The sequence below is a fragment of the Drosophila miranda genome (genome assembly GCF_003369915.1).
Source record: "Drosophila miranda strain MSH22 chromosome Y unlocalized genomic scaffold, D.miranda_PacBio2.1 Contig_Y5_pilon, whole genome shotgun sequence".
NCBI lineage: Eukaryota > Metazoa > Arthropoda > Insecta > Diptera > Drosophilidae > Drosophila > Drosophila miranda.
In genome coordinates this window covers 1,022,000-1,041,318 of record NW_022881647.1, presented here as the reverse complement: position 1 = coordinate 1,041,318, position 19,319 = coordinate 1,022,000, and the positions used below count along the sequence as shown (strand labels likewise).

Below are 19,319 nucleotides of genomic sequence, written 5' to 3'. Positions count from 1 at the left end.
TATCACAGAAGTCTGGATCAGAAACATCGTTGCTCTAGCTCTTATAGTCTTTTGAGTACTAGGCGCTGAAGGGACGGACAGACGGACGGACGGACAGACGGACGGAGGGACAGACAGACATGGCTCAATCGACTCGGCTATTGATGCTGATCAAGAATATATATACTTTATAGGGTAGGAAACGATTTCTTCTGGACGTTACACACATCCACTTTTACCACAAATCTAATATACCCCAATACTCATTTTGAGTATCGGGTATAATTACACAGCTTTAGCCAGTGCATTCCCCCTCCCTGCGGCAGCCCCCGTCCAACCGTACATCCTGCTGGCCGGCCATCTTTTATTATTTTCGAATTGGCACCCAGTTTTTATGTTTGCGTAGCATTAATCAAAAAACAAGGCGACAACGCACCCAACGCCAAAGACACACACACACGGCACAGGGGTTGCAGACGCTCTCCCTTCCCCATGGTGGCACAGGGACGAGGGGGAGAGATGGCGTCGTCTTCTTTATCGTTTTGGCTTTTCGCCCATTTCAGTCATCCATGTTTATGTTATATGACGCCGGCCAGTGCCAGAGCCAGGACAGGTCCAAGCCAAAAATGCCACCGCCCAAAAAAAGGATGACCCTCATCCAGCCGCCCCTTAAGGCCAGCCCAGAGGCTGTGCAGTCAAAAATTTACGCAGCCATTGAGCCCGATATAGATATACCCAGACATAGACACAGATATAGATACGAGGGGGAACGTTGTGAGTTGCTACGGACACCGCAACTCTACAGTTATACCCCGATACTAAGTCAGTATGGCTCTCCTCCGGCAGATGCCGCTAATATTAAACGACACGACAAGGAGTGCGTGCGAGAGAGACAGAAAATCAGTCTGAGCGTGACGTCGGGCGCTGCGTAGCCACTGAAAATTGATTTCTTGCTTTTGGCTACAAAAATGATTCGATCTGATCCAGATTCAGCAATCTGAATAGATATGGTCATTATCTATGATTCTGCGTTTTTAGTTTTCTTGAATGTACAATATTGTGGATGCAAGAGATTTTCGTCTTTTGTGGGAGCGGAAGGGGGTGGGGGCGAAATTCTGAGATATACGTTTTTTAGTGAGATCTAACAGAAGTGCGGATACCAAGTTTGGTTACTCTAGCCTTAATAGTCTCTGAGATTTGTGGATGCCCGCCAGATTTTCGTCCTTTGCGGGGGCGGAAGGGGGTGTGGCGAAATTTGGACACGAAACGGTCAAGGTCCGATATCACAGGAGTGTGGATACCAAATTTGGTTGCTCTGGCTCTTAAAGGTTCTGAGATCCTTGAACTCATATTTTGCAATTGGCAAAACCGACCATGAAACCTGTGTGTTAGAGAGAGACAGAGCGAGAAAGAATGAAATTGTTTTCTTGATTCTGGCTATAATAATTATACGATCTGGTTGAGATCTTACATTCTAAAACATATAATCATCCTCTAACGATTCTGCGTTTTTTGGTTTTATCGTATCTTTAAAAATGTGGATGGCCACAGATTTTCGTCCTTTGTGGGGGCGGAAGTGGGCGGGGCGAAGTTTTGAAATATTTTTGTAGCAGTGACATATCACAGAAGTCTGTATACAAAACATCGTTGCTCTAGCTCTTATAGTCTTTGAGCACTAGGCGCTGAAGGGGACGGACGGACGGACGGACGGACGGACGGACGGACAGACGGACAGACAGACAGTGGGCTCAATCGACTCGGCTATTGATGCTGATCAAGAATATATATACTTTATGGGGGCGGAAACGATTCCTTCTGGAACGTTACAACACATCCACTTTTACCACAAATCTAATATACCCCAATACTCATTTTGAGTATCGGTATAAAAAATGGAAGCTTTCAAATCTATTTCGTTTGAGTATGAATCGGCCTTCTTTACTCTTGTATCTCTTTATTCTACTTTAAATATCTTTATAAATTCCCTGCATATCCCCTGAATATGAAATTAAAGTGAATTGTGCAATATAAACTCATTTGTGATTTTCTGCTTCCACAGCCGCTGCTGTGATAAGAAGAGCTGTGGCAACCGCAACGAGACGCCATCGGACCCCGTCATTATTGATCGGTAAGTTAGGCCATAGTTCATGTAGCCATCCAGTGACCGGCTCCGGCTCCAGCTCCTCTGCCACACAAAAAGATGACATTTTTAAGCTGCTTTTCATCATCGTCGCTGGCTCTTTTTATTTTTTGTCAGCCCTGTTTTTGTGAGAGCCACAGCCAGAGCCAGAGCTCTGTGCATGGCGTATCGTTGATTTATTGGCATTATTATCAGCTGCAATAATAAAACATGATGCGGCAGACATGCAAAGGGAGAGAGAAGGGGTATGGCAGGAGGGCAGGAGCTGGAAGTCGTCCCTGAAATGGAATATGTGGCTGCAGCAGCACAGAGTCAAAGGAGCACAGAGACTCAAACAAACAAAAATTCATCAAAATGTGAAGAGCAAATTCTATTTTCATAAATTTGTAAATTGAGACGATTTCGCGGCAATCCGACACCCCCTTTCGAGGCACTTCCCTGCCGGTGGAACGGCATGCCACGCCAACCCTCAAGTGGCTGTCGCGTGTCAGGCGAATTATTTTAATTAATTGCATGCACATCCTTGTGGCAGCCACGCCTCCTCCTCTGACGAGGAGTGCTGCTGGCCTGGGAGTGCGTCGCCTCTAATTGGCTTCGGAAATATTGTTATTGGAAAGGAAATTAGGAAAAACAAAAATGTACAACAAATTGTTATGGGAACTTGGGATTAAACAGAAGGAGGGGCCACAGAAGGTAGGGCAATGAAGGGCTATAGATCTATAGCTTTTCTTACGAATAAAACAGTTCAAATATGTATCTGCATTCATTCACATCTTATCTTTCTAGTCGGTAATTCAACGTGCTCCTAAAACGAACCCCATTGATTGCGAGTGGAAATTATCTTACGCCTTCATTGGGCATCGCATCCCCCTTTGCCCTAAGCCGCCTCACCTCATTGAGTTGTTAAGCAATTTTTCCAGCGGGTCCCAGGCCCCATTAAAGTGTACCACCACCTGATGCAGATGATAAACATCTCGATCGATCTCCCTAACCATCGTCCGTGTGATTCCATGTAAAGAGGGACGGCGACGGGCATCATTGGTGGTCTGTCCTCCGCCCGATGGGTGTCCAAAAGTAATTGCCTAAAGGGCACATTTGAGTACCCCCGCTACCCCTACCCCTACCCCTACCCCTCCCCAGTTGGCAGATCTTGAGGACTGCCCAGAGAGGTGTTCTCCGAACCGAGACGAGATGCCAGCTCGAGTAGGGCACGAGAGTCTGCTTAATGATTCTATTATTAATGTGGCTAGAAAAAGTGTCTATGACCGGCAACTGGTTGGCCGGCAATCAGGCCATAATTGTGTCATAATTAAATTTAATTGATTGCCTCCCGGACTCCGCCTCCCTTTCCCCGCCTCTCGAGTACGAGTATCAGTTTGCAAATTAGGAGTGGCCAGCCCAAGTGGAAGCTGCAGAAAAACCAAACCGAACTCGAGCCAACAAAAACTCTTGCTTCACAGACACCGAGATACTTGGATACTCGGATATTGAGATATATAGATACGAGTAGAAGTGATCTCGGCGAGATCAGAGATCGCTTATGATCTTGTTAAAATTGCTTTGCGTGGCAACGTGTGCTCCAGAATGGAACCAAATGGATCCAATGGATGCCAATGTCATCCGTTGGAAAAACAGTTACACTCACAACTGAGCCACCGCTGGGCCCACTAGATCGGATCAGATCGGATTGACCGGGTCGGGTCTCTCCTCCACGTGCCCAGGTGCGACACTTTGCGCTTTACGATTATTAATTTCATTTCTTCAACTATTTATTTGGCTTGTTAGCCGGCCTGAAGAGGCACATCAAATTGGTTAATCCCGCCAAGAGATGGCACCGTGAGGCTACAAGAAGAAAGAAAAGGATGGATCTTTAATGGAAGTTTTAGAACTCCTCCATGTAATATCCCTTGATGATGATCTAAGCTTTCTCTTCTCTATCTACCTGTCTCTTTTTGACACAACCCTTTCCCCTGCATTGATTGCTAACATTCAAAGGCATAATCCACATGTAGTGGCAGATCTCTTTCCACAAACCACGTACTGTGTCACGCTGCCATTTCTAGTACTCTCTCGCTGCACATGTCGCATTTGTCAGGTCGGGCTGTAACTTTTGTCGGCATTCCACAAGCCGGAGAGGAGGCTGAAACTGTGGCTGTGCCACAAGGCTGCAGCAGGACACAGGCGCATATCAATCACTAGCTGAGAACACTCCCAGCTCCAATCAGCTTAAAAGGCGGCATGGATCAGTCAAACCAGCCATAAACCATCGCCGAACCACCCTCAATCGCCAAGCACCACTCGCCACTCCACTCTCCCCACTCCCCATCGTGGCCAGAGGCCCCATTGATATGCCAGTAGATCATGCCGCCAGCAGAAAAGAAACAAAGACTGATCCCGAATAATCTATGTGTTCGCAACTAAATTTTGCAAGGCCCCACAGGAGAGGAGTGGCAGAGGAGCAGCCAGAGTCGAAGGAACAGAAGGCAGCAGCAGCAGAGCAGCCTTAAAGCGTTATCTCTGCCGGAGGTCCAGCACAATTTTGCCACTCAAGCAGAGCGTTCACCTCGCACTGTCTCTATGTCTCTCTGTCCCGCTCCCGCTCGCTCTCCTGGTCTACCCTCTTGGGAAACTTTGTCAGCAGCGCGCAACAATTGGAACTGATTGAAAATTCCGCAACGGGGTAGCCTCCAGCGGGGAGGGCAAGGGATTGCTGGGGACATGCTTGCATTTCAAAGTGGTTGACGAAAGCCAAAAACTGATACGATATGACAAGAGCAGCAACAGAAGCAGTAGCCAGGAGGGGGAGACGGGGAGGGCAGTCGCTGCTATCCAGTAGAAGTCGGACAACAGCACCTCAATTCCAACTTGGACTCGCTCTCTATGGCTGTCCCGCTCGCGCAAGCTCTCTTCCTGCTTCGTAACAGACGGCTGACTGACGTTCGAACGTGTGCCGTGAGAGTAGGAGCAACTGAGACTGCAACGGCGACAGCGACAGCGACTGCGACTTCACTACTCTGCTCTGTTCTCCTCAGCTCTGCTCTGCTTGGAGATCTGCGCACATGTTTTATTGATGAATCTCTGTTATTCATGCAAGCTATCTGCCGATGGTGCAGGAGAAGGACAATGCCCAGCGGCACAGTGGGCCAAGTTCTGCAAATAAGTTATAACAATTATGTGACATTTTACAGCGCATACAACTGATATTCCCCGTATGTAAGTGAAATTTTCGGTTATTATGTTTCATGTACTTGATTTCCTCCCACCCGTCCCACTGTGCAATAGATCGCCGTGGATTTGCAATTACCGAGGGCAGGTGAGGAGGGGCTTGCTTTGTTGACCGCTTTGTCTCGGTTGAGCTCTCTCCCTCTTTCGCTCTTCCGCACTTGCTCTCTTTCTGCTACCTTCCTTTTATTTATGATTTGCGCGGACGCACTCGCTCTCGAGCATTGTCTTCGCGTTTCGTTTTTGTTGTTGCTATCCCTATGTTGGTATGCACTTCGTGTGTGTTCCATAAATAAGTGAATTTAAAGCTCACTTCGGCGGTGGTCGCAGCGATCTCGTACTTGGTCGTTGCTCTTGTTCTGCTTGTTGGCGAGTTATTCGTGTTGTTGGTTCTGCGACATGTTCCACGTTTTTGTCACACATTTTTGACGGGACGCAGACCGTGTGTTCCCTGTGTGTTTCCCTCTCTGTTCTGTTCTGTGTTCGATTTGCTGGAAATCATTTTTTGTTTCGCTTCTTTTTGGGTTTTGCCTCACCATCTGGCGTATGCGTAATGACGTGAATGATATTGACAGGCATGCAATTGGCCTTGTTATCGGCGAGGCCATTAAAATTGTTATCGCGTGACCGACGCCCGCGTTCGACTTTTTAATTTGAGTAAATTGTGTTCTCCCCGCTACCACCCGCTATCGCAATCATCGCAATGAAAGAACAGCAACAGCCACTCAAACACCCATCTGCATGGCCAAGCAAACTGTAACAGTACAAAAAGTCGAGCTTTGTGCGCCGAAGCTTTTGATACCCTTCGAGACAGATTGTGCAGAAGATCAAATCTTATAGGGCTTTCCAAATTTATTCCTACAAACATACATATGTATGTATGTATGTGTTGTTCAAGTCGCAATACTCTCTGAAAGCGTATCAAAACACAAAGAGCGAAAGGGAGACTGGCAAAAAGCTCTCAAGCGAACAATCGAAAATTTGCCACTCTTGCATTTATCTACGTCATTGGCATTTTCTTCGCCTTATTTCAATTTTCTATATTGTCCGCCATCGTCCACCAAATAAACTAAGTGCCAACTCCCTACCCGCCCACTTCATGTCACACACCCACTCCCCCTGCCGCCGCCCGCTGTACAACCAATAGAATTGACATTTTGTGGTGTTCAATATGCAAAAAACTCGCAGCGACATTTTTTTAACACTGGAGGGCAGGCAAAACATTTCCACCAAAGCATACCCGCCTCTATGTACAGACAGTACATATATCCTGTCATTTAATATAGGAATAAATATATATTTAATAGCAGTAAATGGTATTTTCTTATAGATATCCTTTGGCTAATCACAGCCATGTCCTGGCCCAATATTCCGCAACACGTCTGTGCCGGGCCTTGGCTGCGTGAGGCGAACAAATGTTTTGGCCCATGCCGTTCATTGCATGCCTTGATAATCGGGCAATCGCGCTAAAAATGATGACAAAACTGCAGCTAGTTGTTGGCTACAGTTTTTAATTTTCTAAATGCATCCACCTGGCCGGGGAAGGGTGGCGATCCAGAGTGGCGGGAGTCAGCCCCGTTTTGGCCTGGATGAGCGACGGGTGTGAGGTGAGGCACCGCCAGAGGACGTTTTGTCCTGCTCAAATATTCAAAGCGACGCAAAAAAAGGAGCAAACGAAGGTAGGGGCAGCATTTTGACGGCATTTGCGGTCGGTTGGTCAGCCATCGACAGTCGTCCCCCCCCCAACCCCCATGAAATATTGGGCAGACAACGCAGACAGCGACCGGCAGGGGGATCCCATAACAGTTAATTATCGATGGAGATGGTGGAACCGTCTCATATTTCTGCATTTTTATCGCAGTCAGACAGCCCACATCCTCTGCAGATACAGATACTTATATATGTGTGTGCCTAGACCCTTGCGATTATCTTTGAAGTGGAAACAATTGAGTTTGAACTGCACTTGATTTGCACCTCGTAAATCAACGGAATTGGAAATGGAAGTGGAAATGGAAATAGAAAATGGAATTCACATTGAATTTTTGCATTTCAAAGAACGCCTTGCCACGAAAATTGGCATATTCGTAGTCGACTGACTGTCTATTGAAATTGAATTATTAATGCAAATTTGCCACGCTTCACTCTTTCAATTGGCACGGGAAATTTTTGGCAGGTACAATTTGGCCTGCCTCCCGGGAAATGCAGTTTATTAAATCATAAATACGTAGGTACATTTTCAAATGGTTCAACAAATTGCAACAAAGTTAACGAAATTTAAAGAAAGGGAGATTCAAATGTTTAGGAAATTCTATAACTAGAGCTCTCGAACTCTGCTTCGAACCCTTGAACCCTCGAAATGAATTAACCATCTCGGATGATGTGCATAATTGAAGGAACCGCCAGGAGGACATATGGATTTAAAATGCACAGATCCTAGGTATATGGAGTGCCCACTGCCCGCCTTCCTTCCTTCCTTCCATCCCGCCACCCATTGTCATCATCTAGATACGTCGCCGTTTGGGTCTTTGTCTCATTTTGGGGATGTGCTCCTCTATGTTTGTGTGTGATTCCGTTAGCCGTTTCCTTGGGCATTTACCCCCGTTGCATAATTAATGGGATTAAAAGCGTTAACTGACATTCAACACACACACACACACACACACGCAGAATAGTTGGCATAATTTGAGCATTTCAATGAGGTCGATAATTTGATGGTTCAAAGGTTACGGGTAACTGCTAACGAAATGGGGGAAAGCACACACACACACACGCACACACACACACACACACACACATCCAAGTAAACAGCAGCAGCCTTTTTAGCCGCAAAGATACATTTGTATCTTTGTGCGTGCGTCTGCTGCTAGCTACTTTTATCGATGTCTGATATCCACGTGTCTGTGTGTGTGTGTGTGTGCGTGTGTCCAATATAATCAGTTTAAAGATGAAGAAATCCCAAAAACAACAAGCTGCTCTTTCTACCCCAAAACAACAACAAGAAATAACAACAACAACAACAGCAAAAGCAAGAACATTCGAAAGGTATTTCCCGGGTCCCAACGGCATGACATTGAATCCCAAAGCAACCCCAAAACAAAAACACACACAAACGCACAGAAAGAGAGAGAGAGAGAGGAGCTTCATTCACTGAAATGAAATGAACATGTCGAGGCCGTTAAAAAAGCTCACTTATAAGAAAACCACTCACTTTCGCTCTCTGTGCTCTCCCGCTCGAAGCGAAAGTGTTTTCAACAAGTTCTCTTCCGGCAAAAAGGATAAAGCCAAGGCTGCAGACAGAACACAAAACGAACAAGCAACAAAGCCTCGAGAAGAAGTCGAGGAAGGACTTCCAACTCCAATTCCAATTCCACTTCCAAGCCCACCGAAAAAGTCTATTATAATACAAAGAAAGCGGGCAAGAAGCCAAAGAAGATGTGAAAAAATAACACAGTTGGGAAGGGGGGTTTTTTTCGGTGGTGGGGGGCTTTGGCAGGAGAGGAGCTGTGGTGCTGCTGGGGCGCTGCGAAGCGTGGAGCGTTAAGCCGAGAAAGAGCATAAATAAATAATGCCGACACAACAATAGAAAGCACCACCAGAAACAGCAACAAAAGCAGCAACAAAATGGAGACGGCCATGTTTTTGTGTGAATTTCTCTCGCTCTCTTCATTTGTGTGTGTGTGTGTGTGTTTTGGTGGAGCAAATGCCAAAAGGCATAGAAATGTCGCGAAAGTAAGTTTTCGCATTATTTTAGGCCTGCCGCCACCCCCCAAATGGCTATCCCACCTAGAACTTTAGATCCTTTAGGGTATCAAAGCTGTCGGCACCCAAAAGCTACCTTTTCCATCCTGTTGTTGTTTTTGCTGCCGCTGTTGTTGGTGTTTGCCGGCGTGCGCCAAAAACGCTCTCGGCTCCTCACGGGCCTGTTCACGCTGTTGCATGATAACGTCAGCGACAACATCCGAGAGCCGCCAAAGAGCCAAGAGAGAAAGTGGGGAGACCAGCCGAGAGGAGGCAGGTAAAGCGATTTATGCTCTCTGGAAATTCATCATTAAATTTGTGCGAGTTTTTGTTGGCGATACCAGAGCGATGAGGCCCCGTTGTTGTTTTTGCTGCTTCGCAAATTTACAGTTAATCGTTCCGCCTCCCCCGGCACCAGTGTTTGCCTCCTGGCCATAAAGAAAAGCCTTAACTTTTGGATAAAGATATTTCGAATTTATTTCAATTGTCTGTGCCTCGAATCCTGTGGATGGCATGGGGTGTGGGGCCCAAAAGGTTATCGGCTGTGAGATGGATTTGTGGGTGTTACGGGAACTATAAAGTTGGTTGAGATGGCAAATCATTTGAGTTTGCTTAGATAATGATGCGAGGGGAGTAATTTTTAAAGTGTTACAACTAATTTTAGTGGATGGTGAAGCCTGAAGGATAAGTAGAAAGGTTATTTCTAGTATTATTCCCATCCTAACACTTCCACGTCTTTAAAAAACTGCCTTCCCTCTGCTCCAAAGCATTGATTCGGCAAATAGAAGGACTGTCCACCCACTTAAAAACAGGAAAATCTCCACCCAATCGAATTTTTGTCTCGGGAAGGCCTTTACCTCCAGATATGAATGACCAATTATGCACTTCGTTGGCTCTACGTGCCTGAGCTGCCAATAGACCCCGCCATAATAGAGCGGAACATCCACATAAGCGCCATCGGGGGTGGATGGTGGGTGGATGGGGCTGCCCCCGAGGTGAGCCTCTGTCATGTGCGAGCATTTGATGATGCGTAGCTTTTCATTAAATGAAAATTTCGCGTTGCTGGCAAAACAAAGGACAAGAACGAGGCCAAAAGAGCAAACTTTGTTGCCGCCGAAGGAAAGCAGCCCCAAGATGGAGGACACTTTGATTTATTGCAGGACGCGACTGGAATTTTTAATTGCCCCAAAGGGAGTGGGAGCCCAGCAGCAAGTCAGGGACTGGTACGAGTGGAATATTCGGGATAGTCAGAGTCTCAGACGCAACTGCAGCGGAAAACGAGCAGAAGACATATGCAAATGGATACCTCAAAGAATGGGGTGGGGGGAGCGCACTGGCAATTTATGCGTCCTGTCAGGATATTTTGAAAACATTGTAATCCAAGCGTGAGAGGGGCACGGTGGTGCCTGTTCCGAGAAAGTCAATTAGCTGCCCATAAAGATGCAGGGCGATGATGGGTGCTCGTCCTCCATCAAGTGAATGATCCTCCTCAATAGCCACTCGATACGTATTCAAATTTCATTGTTTTCCTCGCTGCAGTTGCATCTGTGAGCGTTTCCACGCTACGCTGTAACTCGATATTGCATCTGACAGATACATGGCTCGCCCTCTCGGGGGATGTGTGTCTGTGTTCTCCCAGTCCCTCAGTCCTCATCGATTCTCTGGTCTGCACATCTGTTTCCCGACTTCGATGAGCGCCGCTCGCGGCCTTTAAGCTACAGAAATTATACAATTCTGATTCTTTATATACGAATTGGTTTAAATTCGCTTATGATTCATTGCGGGGCTGTGTGAATGGAGTCTGGCCTCGGTTTAATTCATTTCCATTACTTTTTTATCAGTTTGAAATTGAAATTCGTTTATTTTTGGGCATATAAATACATTTCATATCGAATTTCGTGTTTGCTGAATGGTTTTTAATGGGCTGAGATAAGCTTGGCTTTTAGCGCTTATTCGAGTGTGGATTCCCTCCAAAAATTACCCCTGCGATCCTTTCCGACCCCCTCCCACAGAGCACGGACATATGCAGATGCTTCCCCGCTGGTTAATACCTCCTCCGCCCCCATGGCAGCCTCCCAGCTAATTTGTCCAATTTGTCGAGTGAGAAACAACACAAAAAAAAAAAAAAGAGAGAAAAATATGATGAAAATTGGTGGGCCACCCGCTGGTACGAAAAGGAAGGAAAATATTATTTGTGCAAATAAAATCAGTGGGGAGAAGTGAGGGAAGGGAAGGGATGGGATGGGATGGACGATAGGGCCCTATCATGTCGCGCCGCCGGATGCATAAAAGTATTTTCGCCATTTAAATGCGCCACTCACGGGTGTCAATTTCCACCGGGGCACGGATCCCGGGCCAGCCGCAGGACACTCGCCGGCTGTCGGCCCTGCAAGCCACTTATCGCATCCGCAGCCCCCGGGCATGGCATCGCATCGATTGGACAACAAGGGGCAACAAGGGGCACGGCACTCGAACTTGCCGCAGGGCCAACATCTGCTTGAAAAACGAGCAAGTGGCACTGGCACTAGCACTAGCAGTGGCAAGTGCGGCTGGGAAGGGGGCAGGCAGCAAAAAGGCGAAACCCGTGATTAGCAGCTCATAAAGCCGCATTCGAAGTCGTCATAAAGAGACTTAATTTGAAGGCAGCACAGCAGCCCGATTGAGAGGAAAAGGGGAGGGGAATACAGCAAAGAACAATCGTAGAAGTTGAGATTTCTTGAATTTCTTTTGCAGTGCCGAGTTTATTGACTAATTTTCCCCCCATGAAACTATTCGTTGCTTTCAGGTTCTTCCTCAAGTTCTTCTTGAAGTGCAACCAGAACTGCCTGAAAAACGCGGGCAACCCGCGGGACATGCGCAGATTCCAGGTGAGTGGCGATGCCTAACCAAGAATCGATGATGATCGGTGCTAATCGGCGACTCTCTTCGCCCCCTTCTCCCCTTTTGCAGGTGGTCATCTCCACACAGGTGGCCGTGGACGGACCCCTGCTGGCCATCTCCGACAACATGTTCGTGCACAACAACTCGAAGCACGGACGGAGGGCCAAGCGGCTGGACACCACGGAAGGTACAGGCAACATATCACTGTCCATATCCGGTCACCCCCTAGCGCCCGACAGTACCTACGATGGTCTGTAGCAAAATTGCAATTATTCCAAACACTTTTTTCGTTTTACGTAGCCAGCCCCGCCACCCCAGCAATCCCCCCCGAAAGACATGCCCCCTTTTCATTTTGTTCGTAGCAATTGGCAGATCCAAGAGGAAGGCTTCTTTGGCGGCACCTTACTCATCTCGAAACAATTTGAATCCATTGCAGGTCTCTATCCGCCCCTGCCGGTGGCCACGCCCTGCATCAAGGCGATCTCCCCGAGCGAGGGCTGGACCACGGGCGGCGCCACAGTCATCATTGTGGGCGACAACTTCTTCGACGGCCTCCAGGTGGTCTTCGGGACGATGCTCGTGTGGAGCGAGCTGATTACCTCGCACGCCATCCGCGTCCAGACCCCGCCCAGGCATATACCCGGCGTAGTGGAGGTGACGCTCTCCTACAAGAGCAAGCAGTTCTGCAAGGGATCGCCCGGACGCTTCGTCTATGTCTGTAAGTGGTCGCCACCCTCCTCCTCCAGCCATCCCACGCTCCCCTTCGCCTAGTCCATGCCTAACCTTTCGATCCCTTTCTCGCGCTCCAAGCAGCCCTCAACGAACCCACAATCGACTACGGATTCCAGCGCCTGCAGAAGCTCATTCCGCGCCACCCCGGCGATCCGGAGAAGCTGCAGAAGGAGATCATATTGAAGCGGGCCGCCGACCTGGTCGAGGCCCTCTACTCAATGCCCAGGTAAGACCATCTCTGCCCCGAGTCCCCCGCCCACAGCCTCTCACTCTCTCCCTCTCTGCACCACTTGCGCGCAGCAGATCTCCGGGCGGCTCTACCGGCTTCAACTCCTACGCCGGACAGCTGGCCGTCAGCGTCCAAGACGGCACCGGCCAGTGGACCGAGGACGACTACCAGCGCGCCCAGTCGAGCAGCGTGAGTCCCCGCGGCGGCTACTGCAGCAGCGCCTCCACCCCCCACAGCTCGGGCGGCTCCTACGGCGCCTCGGCCACCACAGCGGCGGTAGCAGCCACGGCCAATGGCTATGCGCCCACACCCAACATGGGCACCCTCTCCTCCTCGCCGGGCAGCGTCTTCAACTCCACGTCAAGTAAGTAGACCGCATCCCCGTAGAACTAAGATCTGAAGGGTGAAGGGAAAGCCATTTGTCAGTTCTACGGATAGAGTAGGAAAAAGATCTAAAGAGAAAAAGAGACGAGAAGGTGTAGAAGGTGTAGAAGGCGTAGAAGTATTTTTTGAAAGAAGGTCTGGATCGAATGAAGCTAAGTACAGTATTGAGTGAGGATAAACCACAAAGGATGAAAGGGATATCTCCTATAAGAATAGAGAAGACACAAAAAAATGTTTCAGAAGAAGTTTTCATAGATATTCATAACTCTGATGTTTCGATAGAACAGATCTTTGTATAGGCGGTTAGCCATTTCTCCTACGATCCATAATCGCTTCAGAGTCCCCAGAACTTTTCTTGAGTTATACCTTTTCCGTTTGTACAAATCTCACATAAATTCCACCCACTCCCACTCCCAATCATCCCCATCCTCATTCACCCAAAAAACAAAGTGAACAAAGTATGCTCAGCAAAAGTGCATTTTCCGCCATTAATTTCAACAGTGTCCACCGTGTCGTCGACGTGGCATCAGGCGTTCGTGCAGCATCATCATGTGGCCGCCGCCCATCCGCACCACTATCCGCATCCCCACCAGCCGTGGCACAATCCGGCCGTGTCAGCAGCCACGGCGGCGGCCTTTTAAGGACCTGCAGGCAGCAGGAGATCATCGAAGAGGCATTGGAGGCGTCCAGGCAGAAGGAGGAGCAGCAGGATTGGGAATGGGAATGGGCTGGAGTAACGACATTCTGTTGAAATTAAATGCCCGCCCACACAGACACCAGCCCCCACCAACCCACACAGACAACACACAGCTGGGCAGACACCCACTCTTATCTATCGGCGAGGACGCCCCACAATCTGTGCCTGTGGCTGAGCACCGACAAAACTAAACACTTCCACCTACAAAAAAACACCACAGACAACACACGATTAACGGTATTTATAATTTGCATTATCCCAATATTTCTAATTACGATTAAGAACAAGAACCCCCAAAAATATTCTGATCTACTAAAAACTGTCTCTCTGGTGGGTTTTTAAGATGGGAAAGATCAACGTAGATAAGGAAAAGCTCTCATTTGTATATTCACTCTATTAAATTTTAATCATTTTAACGTTTGCCTAAAGATGGGAAAATTTCTTCTTAGGAAAATCCATATCCCTTAACCTAAACGCAGGCACATACCATACATACATACATCTTTGATAATTCCCAACTAATTGCAATTCAATTTTTGTATTCAACTATTTCTAGGAGTGAGCAGCCTGAGTTTCAATCCCTTCGCAATGCCCACCTGCAACACCCAGGGCTACAGCACCAGCCAGCTGGTGACTTCAACCAAATAATATTACCACTAAATGAGGCTATTGGCAGGCCACCAATAATCCCCTCCCCCTCCCCAACCAATCCGGAGTTCCAGATATCCGAAATAAGCAGAAGCTCGAAAGTGCAATAACCAGAAAATAGAGAATGGTTCCAAAATTCAAAAACACTTTATCAATATAGTTGTATATTTTGTCGATTGATTCCCGTTTTTGATTGTGTTTGAATATGCCTCGGCAATAGATATAGATCCATACATATATATAATACCATATCAGAGTAAAGGAAATACATATGAAATCCGGTGGGTCGGCAAGGGCATATCATGCCAGGGGGGGCCCGAAATTTGATTAAACTCTATGTACATATATATACTATATAGCACACCTAAATGAAATATATCATAGCGATCGGATCTGTGAATGGGGAAATTATACCAATTTATATAACCATGATGATTGAAAATTATACGAATGCAGATATACCAAAACAGATGCAATTTTAATTAACCTTTGGACATAACAAAATGCTTGTATACGACGACACCCGTCTGGATATGTACATATCCAGATACCACAAACTTTTGGCAAACATATCGTGCACTTAGTCCTAGCCGTCTATCTCTCGCAAGAAAACAAAACACCAGCCATACATACTTTTTTGTATAATGCTCATCATATCCACAATTTGGAACGAAATTCATTCGGAGGAACACCAAATCATCATAAGATATATGTATACATTTGCTATTCAAGTCAGAGTGTTTGATAAACTACCGATTTGTTGACTAGACTCTAAGCCAACGCCTAAGCCTAAGATATCTGGGTGCATATACAAACATATACATACATATATACGAATAGACACAGACATGGGCATACGAGTACATCATAAGTTTATTTTTTATTAACTGATTTGTAGGAATTTTATTGCAATCTGTATTATAATGTATTGTATGCTTGTACGTCTAGATCTAGATCTAGATCTACACAAGAGCACTGACGAAATCAGTGGGACAAAGCGAGAGGAATCGAATCCATATGCATATTTATAAGAATAGGCATAGACAGACCTTAGCCGCAAATCGATTTTTAAATTATAATATAATACAAAGAAATAATAATTATAATTCTAATCTAGCTACGCTCTCTGTTTTGTAAATCTTAACAAGTTATTTAAATAAAATTTATTTAAAATAAACGTCATACATATTGAAGATGTACTGTACTTTTTCTACCATATCGCTCTTTTGCGTTTCTCTGCCAGATATTTATTTGGATGTTTATTCCTATCGTGAATACAATTTTTACATTAATGCTAAAAGAATAGATGATTAAGTGGATGTACAGAATACATAGTCATAAACTTAGCCTAATCGATTAAATTCAGCTAACCAAAACCTAAACGAGAAAGAACCCATTCAAACAGCTGTCTCTGTTGCTGTTTGGTTGCTTTCGTTTCTTCGACTTCTTGGTAGCTTATACTTAATCTATTCATTCGTCCTTGCCGGAGGTGGCCTCCTCGCTTGTCTCGAAGATAACCTCCTGGATCTTGGTGCGCACATATAGCTTGCGGCTCAGCGACATCTGGCGCATGCTGGGCACAAGGCTCAGGCGAAGTAGTAGTCGTCGTCCTTACTATGTTCCTCGTGGCTCTGCTGAATGATGTAGCTCAGTTGCTCGCTGACCGTGGTCAGGCGGTCGATGGATGTCTCCAGGTTGTTCTTCAGCTGTTTGGCCGCGTTGGCCGTGTTGGTGTTCGAGGCCACCACAGTGGCCACGACTGGACCACTGCTGATGGTGGCGCGGCTATGGCCGCTGGGGTTTAGCACGGTGACCTTTTCACCAGACTCGAGGGCGACCTCCTCCTCCATAACGTGTATGGGACTGTAGCAGAGCGGATCTTCGTTGTAGATAATGTCCTTGATGTCCTCGCTGATCCCATCATTTTGCTCATACTCCTCCCACTTCTGCGGGAGTGCGCCGGTCTCGGCGACAAACGATGTGGACTGCCTTTCAATCTTCGGCTTGGCCACATGCAAAGGCTCCCGCAGTTGCTTGGCCTTAGTTATTCGCACAGTTTTCTCTGCAATTATATGTATGCGATAGAGTGTTTGTTAATAAGATATGCGATACATTGAATCTCGTCGAAAAACATCAATAGCCACCAAGAGATGGCAGTCCACGATAGTTTACTTTACCCCAAGTCGGCCATAGCGCGCCCAATACTCGATAGCGGGTTCGACCTCCCGCCTAAAATGGTCACTTGCTGATAACTGTGCTGAAGTGATAGTTGTTTACCTTTTTTTAGAATGGGAATAAGACGCCCCTGACGTCTCTGCACGGGATTTACGACCACCTCGTCGCTATGCTTGTGACGCAGATGCGTCCACAAATTTGTGGTATTGTTCCCCTTTAAATTGCTGGCCATGCCACCACGCGATATATTATTTCCGCAATAGCGCATATCGCAAAGTTTTCGCAGTCCTCGTTGATGTCGTAGTGCTGCCACACATTGCTCACGCGTCCCTTTGGCATCTTTAGATGTTAATTATTTCAGTATCTGATTAATGTGGCTACAGTGCTACGATCAAAATTCCGATCATCCTTGAGATGATTTAAAAAAAAAAAAAAAAGATGTTAATTATGAATTAATTTGTGAAAAACTAAAATTTTCTCTACAAATGAAATGCCGATTATATTAGCGTTGCTGTCGTGAGTGTTGTCCAATGCTGTACCCATTTTAGTGTTGCGAAACGTAAAAGTATAAGGAAGGAAAACAAAAAAACCAAAAATGAGACCAAAAAAAAAACAAAAAATTGCACTGAATAAATAGCTAAATGCGCTCTATTAGTTGTATTTGCTAAATTTAATTTTACAATAGTCACAAATACATAAGCTGGCACATACTTAAATACAAATACAACCCTGATAATGGGCACTTACAAATTTTGTACATACAATTTGGTTCACTTATGTATGCCAGTATGTATGTACATATGTACGTCTATTAAACCCCAGAAAATTGTTATTTTTATTTGAAACACTTTTATTTGCAAAGAACGGAGATAGGTACATATCGGTCTCAGATTACGGTACTCAGAAGAGGCGGTCTCTGATTCTATCGCGATGGTAATGATCCGTGCCCCATCTATTCCGGGCACGGAGGGCACGCGTGGCAGTGAGGGACGTGACGTGCGTGAATATATCAGATCCTTAACTTACCGTTATTTGAGTTTGAGTGCAAGCACCTGTGCCGGAGTAAGCTTCCAGTGCCTGTCTTTCCACTATAGGATAGCAGATCTCCGCAGGTTTTACAGCAGGCGTACGGCTCTATTTTGTCGTCGCAGGAGACCAAGTTGAAAAACCTCCAGACGCAGCTCTTTGTATTCCTTGGCTCAACCAATTTACAACGCTTGTCGCCCGACTTGAGGAGGCTCCGGAGCTCCGATTTCTTCTCGACGTGCATTGCAGAAGTTGGATTCACAACAAAACAATCCTAAATAATAAAATTTACACAAATACAAGCAAAGCACGCATGTCACGACATTCAGTCACGCACAAAACAGTGCTGCAAACTGTTGTTGCTTTTCGTCGGTGCAAGTTGTACGAGAAACGAGGTGCCGCCAATTGTTGCCAATGTCAGGGTTCACTTCCAAAGAAATGCAACCGGGGGAAACGGAGTCCAATCCTCTGCACGAGATTGTCTTTTGGCGGACGTGCAATACAATTTTCGATATAGGACCGCATTCAATAGACAACCAGCAGATATAGGATATTCCGTTTAAGACGCTTACGGATAAAACTAATTATTTGAATTAAGTGTTCAAATCGAATATCAAAGAGGGTATTTTGATATTCCACCGAAAATAATGAAAATGTAGTCAGTTCAGGTGTTAGATATCGTGGTTTTTGAAGTGAAGAGAAAGGATAGGATGTATCTGCGAGATGAACTTACAAACATTATTGTTTTGGTTGAACTGTTTAAATAAAGGGGCTTAAGTGCGCCTGGTTCGTTCTTTCCTCGGTATACTTACGGTATTTTTTTTAAATGAGACGGTATTTGCAGTGTTGCCATTTTATATATTTAAGGCTAGATTTACTTATTTTAAAACGGATATGCTTGAAAATCTAGCCTTTTTATTGTATCACTAAAAAGTTCACTTATAAAGCTTTGGTAAGAAGTACTGACAAAAACCAACGTTTTGAAGAAATCACTTTATTTGACAATAAAATTTTAAGTCCACCGTGGTCAAATGCTGGGATTGAACGGGTATTTAGTCTATTGAATATCGTTAAAACCAAACTTAGCAACCAAATGACCGTTAAATCCTTTAACTTAATATTAAACTTAAGAAATATAAATATATAAATATTAGAAATATTTAATTGATTGATGTATAGGACTAAAATTCTTTTGAAATTTAACGGATATCGATTGCGCCGTCATGGCAAATGTTGGCACAACTACCAATTACCGGGAAATATTTAAAATTTAATACGTTCCAGCGATAAATATACCGATTGGAGCAATAGCGAATGGGATGAAATAATAACACAATTATAAAAGTATATATCCATGTGCTGCTATTTTTGCAGCCTTTTTTAATTTTTAGCTTGTTCTAGCTTGTATTTTTGTGAAATCTAGCGTATTTTGACTCTCAAAATCTGGCAGCACTGTGTGGTATGTCTGA

General features: G+C 45.7%; 2 pseudogenes; one reads left to right on the top strand and one right to left on the bottom strand.

Moving 5' to 3' along the window:
• The window catches only part of LOC117195086, a 41,880-nt pseudogene extending 26,831 nt beyond the window's left edge, over positions 1-15,049 (top strand).
• Positions 15,050-15,521: 472 nt separating this feature from the next.
• LOC117185893 lies at positions 15,522-17,365 on the bottom strand (annotated as a pseudogene).
• Between the last annotated feature and the right edge of the window lie 1,954 nt (positions 17,366-19,319).